An 11,827-nucleotide genomic window follows, 5' to 3' on the forward strand; every position below is an offset into this window, starting at 1 on the left:
TGCTGGAGCCTGAGGGACAATGGTCTGGAGCTCCTGCCAAACGTGTCAGGCTGGATTAAGTCAAGAGGCTGGCCCGGTTACTGGGTTTCTCTCTGCTCCCTCACTTTATCTGTCTCTGTGCACAGTTGGGGGTCTGGGTCTTCCCTGAAAGGCAATGCTGGTCCTTTTGGCTGTGAGGCTGGAGTAGACACTGACCAAGTAGGTGGGGAGGCACAGGCTGGGTTCCCTCTTGGTGGAAGAGGGCCTCCCAGCATTCCCAGGGTTCTGAGCACTTACTCAGGGGACTGGGGGTAGGGTAGGGGTGAGTAGTGACTGTGAAGAGGATCTCAAAGATGAGTTGGCTTATAATTTTTTTAAAAAGATGTGTTTATTTATTTACTTTGAGATAGGGTCTCACTATGGAGCGCTGGCTGTCCTGGAACTCACTATATAGACCAGGTTGGCTTCAAATGCACAGAGATCCTCCTGAGTGCTGGGGTTAAAGGCATGCGTCCCTGCACCTGGCTTTCGTCTGTTTGCATTTTTAAATATTTTTAATTATGTGTAAATATGTGCACATGAATGCACGGTGCTCACAGAATCTCTAGCCTGGAGCTAGAGTTACAGGCAGTTCTGAGTCACTTGCCATGGGTGCTGGCAGTTGGATTTGAACTCAGGTCCTCTAGAAGAGCAATACATACTCTTAACCACTAAACCATCTCTCCAACCTCAGCTTATAATTTTTTAAAAGATATAAAGCAAGGACCCAAAGTTAAATGGAATCTTTCCTATGCAAAGTACTGAGGCAATGTGACATTGAGACCCAGGCAGACAGGCAGAAGGATGCAGCTGATGTCCACAGAGAGCAGCCCTTGTGGGCAGCAGGTTGCATTTAAGGCCTCACGCAGGGACGTGCAGGGTGTGCTGGGGGTGGGCAGGCTGAGAGAGTGGGAGGGATACAAATCACCCAGTCTGGCTGCTGTGACAGGCATCAGCGGGGAGGGTGGAAGGCCGGTTAGAAGGGCAGGGTGAGGTTCCTGTGGGGGAACCTCTAGTACCGGGGTGGGAGAGACAGTGAGTCAAGGATAATTTGAGATAATTATATTCATAAATATAATTTAACAGGCTTGTGCTAGATTCAGCCTCATGCATGCAATATTAACTTTAAGTAGCACAGCAAATTGCCGAGTTAGTAACTAATTATCCCCGTTTTATAGCTTAGGGAGTAAGAGCTCAGATAGGATTCGGGACCAGTTTCCCCCAGACCCCAGAACTAGTAAGCGACAGGCCCTGGCTTGGCGTCCAAGAGTGTGTAGCTCTGAAGCACACTTTCCTCTTACAACCCAAGAGATGGAATCAAAATGACCAGCAGAAGCTGGGGAGAATGTTACAGCCCGGAGGCTCCTTTTTGGAACGTTATGGAGCTACCTGGTAGGATCTAGCCGAGACCAGGGGAGGGAGGAGGGAGGGTCTTTCAAAGGCAGGGTTTCTAGCCAGGCAAGATGGATCATGCCTGCAATCCCAGAACCTGGGAGGTAGGAGTGGAGAGAGAAGGATCTTTGGGAATTAGAGACCGGACTGGGCTACACAGTGAGTTCTAGGCCAGCCTAGGCTACAGGATGAGACTCCATCATAAAACAAAGCAAAACAAAATAAACCACACAAATCGTCGGCTGGAGGAACAGCTCGGTGGTTAAGAGCACTTGCATTAGTCTGGAAGAGAACCCAGGTTCGTTGCCTGACGCCCTCACGGTGGCTCACAACTCTCTGTAACTCCAGTTCCAGGGAGATCTGACACCTCTTTCTGGCCTCTGAGGGCACAAGGTAAGCACGTGGTGTACGTGAAGGCAAACCATTCATACACATAAAGACAAAAACAAATAATTTTTTTTTTTTTTTTAAAAAGCCAACTTCTCAGAAAAAAATCTCAGACCCTGGGGACCCACTGTGGATCGACAGGGTGGTAAGGCAGCTGAAGATGGGGGAGCAGTCCAGGGTGCCCAGAGCAGGACCAGGTCTGCACCATGATCCCACTATCTTCGGGCCCTGCCCCCCTGGGCTGGCCTGGATGGCTCTGTGCCAGGTGCCCAGCAGCCCCAGCCTGCTGCAGCTGGGGTGAGGGGCTGGGAACAGAGGGGAGGGGGCCCTGGTGGCGGCATTAGGGTTCAGACTCCAGGCTCTGAACTGGGATCCCCTTTCTCCTCTTTCCCTGCTAGGATCCAGCTGTCCCTGTCACTCTTTGGAAGGGGACAAGCGACATGGAAGGGGGTCCTTTAGTAATAAGGAAGGAAGGTGGATTTATCTCTAGGCTCCATCCCACCTCCTCAGCTGCGGTTCCCATTCCAGTCTCCCTGTATCTCTAGACCCACTCCTCACCTCCAGCCTTTATCTCCACCCCCATCCAGCCCCTACACCTCCAACCTCAGCCCGCTGGGAGCATGGGTCCAGAGCACTGTGGAGTGGGTGGGCTTCCTGGGTTGTCTCCACCACTCACCCTCATGTGGCCTTGGACAAATCCCTGGCTTTCCATGGTCTTATCTGTAAAGTGGGTCCAGTCATTCTTCTCATGCAGGGCCAACGAGATGATTACATGGAAGGGCAATTGCGGCCATGCTTTGTAAGTACAGGACAAATGGCATCTGATAGCATGAAGTAGTTTCCAGGAGTCCCCGACAGGCACTTTTATTAGCTCCCAGTTCCCTAGGGTCCCCTGGATTTTCCAGACCCAACTTGGGACCAGACTCTGGATTGGTCCAGAGTACAGGAAACAGGTCCCACGGATACCCTTCATCCTGTCAGGCTTAAAAGCAGATCGCCCACCACGCCTGGAGTGCGGCTGCCCCTGTGTCTCCACGGAAGGGCTTTGTTGATGGAATACTACCGGGATGAGGGCACTGATCCTTGTTCGAGCTGCCTGGGACAGCCTCAGTACCAGTATGCCAAAGAGATTTTCCCACTACCCCCTCCTCTGTTCTTAGCCAACCAGGCCCCCCGGACAGGTGGGGTACTGCAGTCTGGCCTGGATGGGAGTCTCCCTCCAGGCCCACCCTCCTCTGAGTCATTGTTCTGGGTTTACCCAGCTGCAGGGCTTCTGGCAGCCTCTCTGGAGAGGCATGTGGCAGGCCCCAGCCTGACAGGCATGTGGCACTCTCTGGGCACGTGCCCAGCCCGTGTGCTGCCCTATGAAGGAGGAGCCAGGTGCCCAGAGCTGCTGAGGCAGCTTCTATATGAACCTACTATGATTTTGACCTCCGGCACTGGCTTCTAGGCAGTCACACACACCACCCCCACACCCATCCTTACCACACAGACAGACACACACAGACACACACACACACACACAGACACACACACACACACACACACACGCACGCACGCACGCACACAGACACACACACACACACACGCGTGCGCACACACGCAGACACACACACACACACACACACACACACACACACACACGCACACACCAGAAGGGATGCCGTGAGCATTTTCTGGCTCACAGAGCCTTGGCAGCTACTTCTCCAAGTCTCAAGGAGGCAGCATTTTGACAGGAAATCTAGGCTGTGGCACTTGAGACTGAATCCAATCTCACTGAGATAAACAGTGTCTGTCTCCATGTTGACTCGTCATGGAGTTCCTGGAGAGGCAGACATTGGCTCGTGCTGGCAGGGTGGTGAGGCATCCAGAGCGGGATCCTGGGGGTCTTAGCCAACTCCTTCTACTGGCCGAGTGTAGAGGCCTTGGAAACTGTGGGGTTTCTGGGGGCTGCCACAGGGTAGAATTCAAGGCTGCCCAGCCATATATCTTCAGGGTCCCAACCCCGGGCACCCCACTTCCCCTCATCTCCTGCGCAGGACTTCCTGTTGTTCGTGGGCAAGCCTGTCTCTTTCCTTCCCTTCCCAGCACAGCTTCCAGGTGACTTGCTCAGGGGAGCCGCCTATCTCCTCCACCATGCTCCCCTCTGACCTCTGACCGCCACCAGCCTCTCCTGCACCCTTGACAAGGCCAACCCAGTGACTTGCCCCAGGCCTTTCCCTCCAGGGTCTTTGCACCGGAGTTCCCCGTTACCTCCTTCCAGAAACTTGAGGCTTTCTTGGGACTTCTCAATTCTGCAAGATCCGGACCTCTCAAGTCACTGCCCGAGGCTTGCAGACCGCCTGCCTCACCCTTCCACTCTGGTCACCTAAGCAGGCCTGTCCTACAGTGTGGGGGTCCCTGCAAATGCTATGGCTGGCAGAGGAGTGATCCTTGTGAGACAAGAAAGAAATCCAGTTCAACAGGACTTAGTTAGCCGGTGTTGATTCAGACTTCTAGAGTCTGACCCAAGCAGTTTATTTTTGACATATTTAAGCACAATACAGTTTTGGAAAAAAGTTTCCTAGTGATAATTATCACAACAAAGCTAAGACTTGATTACATCAAAAGTCCTTTGCAAAGCACCTTTGATGTCTTCCATAAAAATAGGTTCTATTGACTGAGAAATAATACTGAGGATAAGGGTCTAGGGAGGAAGGGTCTGGAATAAGCCTAAAAGTAGACCTTTTTTGCAAAGTACATGAGACCTCTTTCTTAAGAATGGTTGATCCGCTGGGTGGTGGCGGCACACGCCTTTAATCCCAGCACTTGGGAGGCAGAGCCAGGTGAATCTCTGTGAGTTCAAGGCCAGCCCGGTCTACAGAGCGAGATCCAGGACAGGCATCAAAACTACGCAGAGAAACCCTGTCTTGAAAAAACCAAAAAAAGGGCTGGAGAGATGGCTCAGAGGTTAAGAGCACTGGCTGCTCCTCCAGAGGTCCTGAGTTCAATTCCCAGCAACCACATGGTGGCTCACAACCATCTGTAATGGGATCTGGTGCCCTCTTCTGGAGTGCAGTTGTACATGGAGACAGAACACTGTAATATGATAAATAAATAAATCTTTAAAACAAAACAAAAAAAAATCTCTGGCTCTCAGAGAGTAAAGATAGTAAAAGGTCACCAGGTTAGTAGTTATATCCAACCCCAGCATTCCGGTGTAAACCCCTTCCATTGAAGAGAAAAGCCGATCAGTTTACTGTTCACTGTTTCTCTAGTGCTAAGGAAGAGCGTAGCACTTCACACCCTCTGCACCACAGACCTCTTTCCACAGGACCGCACTCAGTAGCTGTCAGATGACTCAGGGTTGGGCGGCGGTGGCCTATGCCTTTAGTCCCAGGACTTGGGAGGCAGAGGCAGTGTATGTGCATGTGCATGCATGTGCCATGATGTGCGAGTGGAGGTCAGAACCCAACTTACAGGAATCAGTGCTTTCCTTCTACTGTGGAGGTCCCAGGGATCAAGTTGGTGGCAGGCACCTTGCCTTACTGAATCATCTCACTGGTCCTATATTCCCTCCTAATGCTGCCTTAATACTCCTCTGTGAGTTCTAGGCCAGTCAGGGGCACACAGAGAAACCCTGTCTTGAAAAACAAAAAACAAAACAAATAAAAACAGATGACTCAAAGGTATTCCTCTAGAAGGCTGGAAACTCCCTGAGCCCTGATATTTCATCACCTCAAGGCTCTGAAAGCCTTCCCTGCCTCCCTGCCTTCCTGTCTCCGTGAACAGCTCTATCAGCCACACAGTGGCCCAGGCTGGTGCCCTTTCTCATTCTGACCCCCTGCTGCCTTGCTGCTCTGATGCCAAGGCTAGCTTAGTTCCTCTTGGTTTCTCTTGAGACAGAGTCTCTCATTGGATCCTCTTGCACCAGCCTGAGTACTGGACTAATAGGAATTGCCACTATGCTATACCTGGTTTTTACTTTATCTCATCAAATCTCACTCCTCCCACGCCCTTTCCCCCCCCCCCCCCCCCCCCGCCAGTACTGGAGATTGAATCCAGGGCCTTATGCATGCTAATCAAGTACTCTGCCAATGAGTTATATCCACATTCCTTCTTTTTCTTCTTCCCTGGCCTGTATCCCCTCTTCTTAATGCTGCCTGAATTCTTTTTCTACCTCCCTTCCCCCTTTTGTATCCTTCCTCCTTCTGGAACGTTTTCTTGCTCAGGAGACGTCAGTAGCTCCCCACTCAGTCCGAATTCCTCAGACTGCCACCAAATCACCACTGGCCTTGGCTCTGTCCTCCCTTGTTCTCGTGAGTGTCTATGGGAGTCCAAGTCAGCCTCCCACTCCTTTCCCCCGCCTTGGCTTCAGCTCGTTCTGGTCTTCATGTTCTTTCCCCGGCTCTTCCACTCCACAATCTACACCCTGTCCAGACTTTGGGGCTCAATTCAAGTGCTACCCTGGTAGAACCCTCTTGGGGTTTCTCAAAGATCTAATGCCTGCTGGGTGCTCCTGCACCACAATACCCAAATTTTTCCCAGTGATTCTTTTGTAGATATTTATTTAATTTTTATTTCTCTCTCCCTCCTCCCTCCCTCTCTGTCTCTTTCTGTGTCTCTGTCTCTGTCTCTCTCTTTCTGTCTCTCTCTGTCTCTCTCTATCTCTGTCTCTCTGTCTCTGTCTCTCTCTCTCTCTCTCTCTCTCTCTCTCGTGTGTGTGTGTGTGTGTGTGTGTGTGTGTGTGTGTGTGTGTGTGTGTGTACAGGTACCCAAGAAGGCCAGCAGAGGGCATCGGATTCCCTGGAGCTAAAGTTGTGTGTAGTTGTAAGCTGTCAGATGTGGAGGCTAGGAAATGAACTTGGGTCCTCCCCGCAACAGTAGCAAGCGCTCTTAGTTCTTGAAGCACCTCTCCAGCCCTTCTTGGTGATTCCTCTAGAAATCCACACTGCATTTGATGTGTCGGGAGACCCTTTTAGCAGTCTTAACAACACCCAGTCCCCAGCCCCCAGCTCCTGCCACACTTGTCTCGCTTCAAGTTGAGATGACATTCTTGCCCCAGGGATGGAGCACTCAACTTTCACCTTAGCCCGTTTGTGATTCCCTTTGTGGCTCACAGGGATGGGCCAATTAGAACCAAAGACCCCTGGGGACCTTGGTGGGAATTATTAGGACCAAAGTACTCTCTATCCCTAGGTCCTTGGTCATGAGGCTTTTTGACTTTCTTGTCAGCACAAAGGAGAAGGCGACCAGAGGAAGGGGAGCAGGAGACAGAGTTGGAGAAATTAGGTTCTGGGATGTCCTATCCTGGCCTTTTCATTTCTGATGATGGACTGTAAATTGCCAAATTGAGTTGGTTGGGCTTGCTTCCTGTTGCAACACAAAGACTCCTGGCTATTACGTCCAGGGTTGAGGAGAAGAAAGCTCTTTAAGGCTGCCTTCTGGGCTCCGTCTGGGGACCCCACGAGGTCATGGCATGACCCTCTGTCCTAGCACTGATGAATGGCACCTGAGTTGCCCTGTGCCCCTGGCCTGCACATCCTGTGTACAGTGCTGGCATCCAAGGTCTGGGGGAGTAGAATGAGAACCATCTGGACTGCTAATGGAAGCCTTAGCTCTGGGGTAGGGCTAGGTCTCTGGGCGTGGACACTGAGCCCCAGGCCAAGGGTTTGCAAGGTGGGGCTTCAGGCTCCTACTGGATGACTCTGAGGGACCCTTATATTCTGACTCATTAGGCTATGTGGTAAGGGAGTGCGTGCCTAGGTTTTTTTTTCCCAAAAGGAGTATTTCGAGCTTGGGGAGGTGACCCAAACTCACTTCTTCATGAACCCTTTGGGAATGTTGCTGGAAACATTCGAACCAGTGATGAGGGAGTGGCAGGTGGGCAGGGATTGCTGGGAAGGAGTACCACCAGGTCTGGGAAATGCTGGGATGTGATCTGAAGGGGGTACCATTGAATGCCCCAGGAGAGATGAGGGATGAGAACCAGAATGTTCCAGTGTGTTCTGTGATGGCACCTTTGGGAAATGTCCCTAGCTTCATCTCCTACAAGGCTGTAGGACTGGAAGAGGTCAATGCTTAGGTGGAGCATGCTGGGAAATGGGGATTACTTCCTGGGCCTGGGAGTTCTCACCCTGCACTTGGAGCTGATGATAAGGGCCTGAGTTGGGGCGGTGTACGGGAGCATTCCAGGGCATGTGCTGGGAATGCCTGCCCACTTTGAGGAGCTGGGCTTGGAGCTGAGCACAGGCCCGGCAGGCAGGAGAGCAGAGGGGTGTCTGGTGTGGCTGGGAAGGGTCAGAGGGAGGACGAGAAGGCTGGAGCAGGGAACCAAAAGGGATAGGAGGTTGAAAGAGTCCTCCCGGCCTCTTCTTTTCTGTCTCCCAAGCCCCGGGGGCCCAGCCTTCTGCCCACCAGCTGCCACAGAGCTGAAGTGGGTCTGCTTTACATTATCAGAGGAACTACTGCTTCCAGCCATATGGTCCGCAGACCCTCGGCTGGAGCACCACGGAAAATGGCTTCTATTGACCCCAGCTCTGGCCCAGCCCCTTCTTCCCCTGGAGTTCTACCACAGGCCCAGGGTCCCCCATGGCTCTCTCTGCTGGATGCAGAGGCCTTATATATGTTTCAAATCTTGTCTCTCTTTACCCATTGGCTGAAGGAGGGGAGGGAGGCATGAGAGGAAGGGGTGGGACACCTGGGCCGTCAAAGATGAAGGAATGAGACAGAATGAGACAGACAGACTCTCGGGTCTGAGTTTAGAGAAAGGATGCGTTGGGAGTGTCGGGAGGCATGTCAGAAGTGAATACTACAGGCTAGGTCCAAGGATGCTGAGGACACGTGCAGAAGCTAAGGGGTTCCATTTGTCCTCTGGAACCCCTGAGGACTTGGAGTGAGTCCCTACTCTGGAGGTCCAACTCTCTACAGCTGAGCCCTGGGCTGCGGTGGGTAGCCTCATGCAGCGGCCACTAGCCATTTGTGACCATTGACGTTTGACATGTGGCTGGTCTAAAATTAGATGTGGAGAAAGAATATAGACACATAAGAGCTGGGTGTGGTGTACACCTTTAATCCCAGCACTTGATAGGCAGAGTCAGGAAGATCGGCTAGCCTGGTCTACAAGTTTCAGGACAGCCAGGACCGTATAGAGAAACTGTGCCTCAAAAAAAAAAAAAAAAAACAAAAACAAAAAACCACACACACACAAAAAGAAAAGCAAAAACCACGTAGGATTGAGACAACTTCGTGGGACCAAAAAAGTATCTAAAATATTTCATGAACAATTTTAAGTAGTGATCACATGTTGAAATAATATTCTATATCTATTGGGCTAATCCACTGGTAGAGGTGGCTGTTTCTTTTATTTGTGGAAGGTGCCCACTACAGAGGTGACAAGTCCGTCTACACGTGTCACTGGGTAGCGGATGGCATGAGCTCGTCACTAGCTCAGTGCAATCAAACAGTGCGTCATCTCTGTACCGGGGAGGTGCTAAGCATGGGACAGTGAGCAAGACCAGAGCCTGGCTCTGGTTTCCTGGGATTTACAGTAATCGGATAATCACTCAGACGGGTGCCTGATTACAAAGAGGTCTTTTAAGCAGTGTAAAGAAGAGGAGGGACCGTGGGTTTTCTGAAGCTGGAACCAAGAAACTTGATTTGGAGCTAAGTGTGATGGCACACGCCTGTAATCCCAGTCTTGGGGTGTGGAGGCAGGAGGATCAGGAGTTGAAGGCTAGTCTTGGTTATATATGGAGGTTCAGATTAGTCTGGGTTATAGAAAACCCTGTCAAAAACAAAACAGATTAAACAAACAACACACACACACACACACACACACACACACACACACACACACCATGTGAGAGAGAGAGAGAGGCAGACAGATAGGCAGATAGGCAGACAGGCAGACAGATAGAGACAAGAGAGACAGAAAAAACTAATTTGGACCCAGGGAACCAGTTGGCCTTTCCTAAAGATTCTTTGGACTGAGGTAACTTGGTAAAGAATATTCTAGATAGGACAGTATACACAGAGGCCCTGTGGCTAAAAGAAATTATAAACTTTTTAGAATTCTGAGGCGGTTTGGGAGGCACACAGAGAGTAAGGTCGACTGTTGGATCAAAGCAGTGAGTCTGGGGGACTTGGGGGGTGGTGTTCACACAGCCCCATGGGAGGTCAGTAAACATAAGGAAGCTGATTGTAGAGATTTAACCCTTGAGGTGGAGACAGGGGGTGGAGAGGTTATACCAAGGGCAGAGATACACCAAGCCTTCCTCCTCAGTGTTGGAAGGGATGGGGAGGGTTTGCAATCCTTCCAGAGTCCTAAGAATACAGTCCAGACCCTTCAACAGACTCCACAGGAGCCCTGGCCCCTGTCTGGCCCTCCCTCCTACCCCCCTACCCCCCCCCCCCTTGCTTTTCCTCCCTTCCTTTTCTGGGCTTGAGGCTCCCTGTTTCTCCAGGCTGGGCTCTGTTCTTTCTCCTCCCAGGCCTCCTACCTCATGCACCCCTAAGGGCCAGCTTCCATGTCCCTTCCCTGACCTCTCTGGGGCTGGCTGGCTGAGGTCCCCGGTTACACTTTCTGTACCAGCCAGGACTGTCTGCTGCGGCTCTCTGAAGAAAGCAGTCCCTGAGGAGGGGACACAAAGTCCCTCCTTATTCCCACAAGACAGAATCTGGATTTTTCCACCAGAGACCCCTTTAGGGTGAAGATGGTATTTCTTTCATCAGACTGGAGAGTCCCTTAAGGGAGCAGATGTACTTCTCTCATTATTATAGGAACCCTTTCCTACTATGGATAGTCGGTCCATAGTAGGAGGATGGCCCCCCAGTCTGAGCCCTTCTTCTCCGTCACACAGGGTCTGTCTTCCCCATTACTGCCAGGCTTTGCGAGTGCAGAGATCATCTCTCCTCTCCATCTGTGTCTCGCCTCTCCACCGCCATGTCGTCCTCCTTGTCCATCCCGTCAGTGTCGGGGAGAGACAAGGATGCTCCGGTCTCCCTGGTGTCCGACTCTTGGCTGGGCCCCGCTGGCCCTGCTCCCTGGCCTGGAAATCTGGAAGGTGTGCTTGCTGCTCTTCCTAGAAGAACAAATCCTTCTCCTGCTTTCCAGGGTGGCCCCAAGCCCCTCCCGCTAGAGGACCTGTACAATGGACCAGGAAGGGATGGGCAGTTCTGACCACCTACCTCACCAGCCTCAGAAGGGGCACAGCCTGGAACCAGGAGTCCTAAAGGCTCCCAGGCCAGGCAGGCAAGAGCCCTGGCGAGGATCTGTCCACAGAGTCTCCAGGGAGGGGCTTGCCTGACTCCTAGCCAGGCCAGCCAGTCTCCTGCTGGGCCATCTGGACAGAGGTTCTGTGTGATCTTGTGTATGAGTATGCTTGTGTGTCTTACAGGCCATGTGGGTGGCTGGGAGCTGTGGGGTCAAGACCTGGCCCTCCTAGCAAGCCTCTGGCTCCCCTGTGGTCAGTTTCACTTCTGACATCTGGTCAAGTTCACAGCTGGCCAGCTTCCTGCATGGTGGGTTTTTTTTTTTTTTTTTTTTTTTTTAACTTTCCCTCTCTGAGATCTGGGAGCAAAGGGCCCCCACTCTTTTCTCCCACCCACCTCATGACTGCACATATGAAGTTGCTGGATTCTTGTCAAAACTTACAGAAAAGTGGACAGGAACTTAGAACATTGGAAATTATAAGGGCTGAGAGTTTGCGGGGAGGGACCCTGATCTACACATTCAATCCCGACTAACAAAACATGGGTGTTTCCAGAAAAAAAAATTCTCCTGGCACCATTTTTCTTTCCTTTTGTTTTTTTGCTCTTTAATGTCCATCATTTATGTTTTATGTGTAGGTTTCGGGAAGGCCCAAGAAATGCTTATACAGGATGCAAGGGGGAGGTGACGGGGCAGTGAAGGGGGGTCTGGAGCTGGAAGCTGCCAGCTGGAGGGTCAGAGGTTCCGTCTTGACCCAAAGTAAGGCTGGAGAGACCCCAGAACCAAACACATGCTAAACTCCCCACTGCTCCCCAACTTCTGGGGGAGAAAATAAATACA

Source organism: Peromyscus eremicus, chromosome 8a (assembly GCF_949786415.1).
Source record: "Peromyscus eremicus chromosome 8a, PerEre_H2_v1, whole genome shotgun sequence".
Classification (NCBI taxonomy): domain Eukaryota; kingdom Metazoa; phylum Chordata; class Mammalia; order Rodentia; family Cricetidae; genus Peromyscus; species Peromyscus eremicus.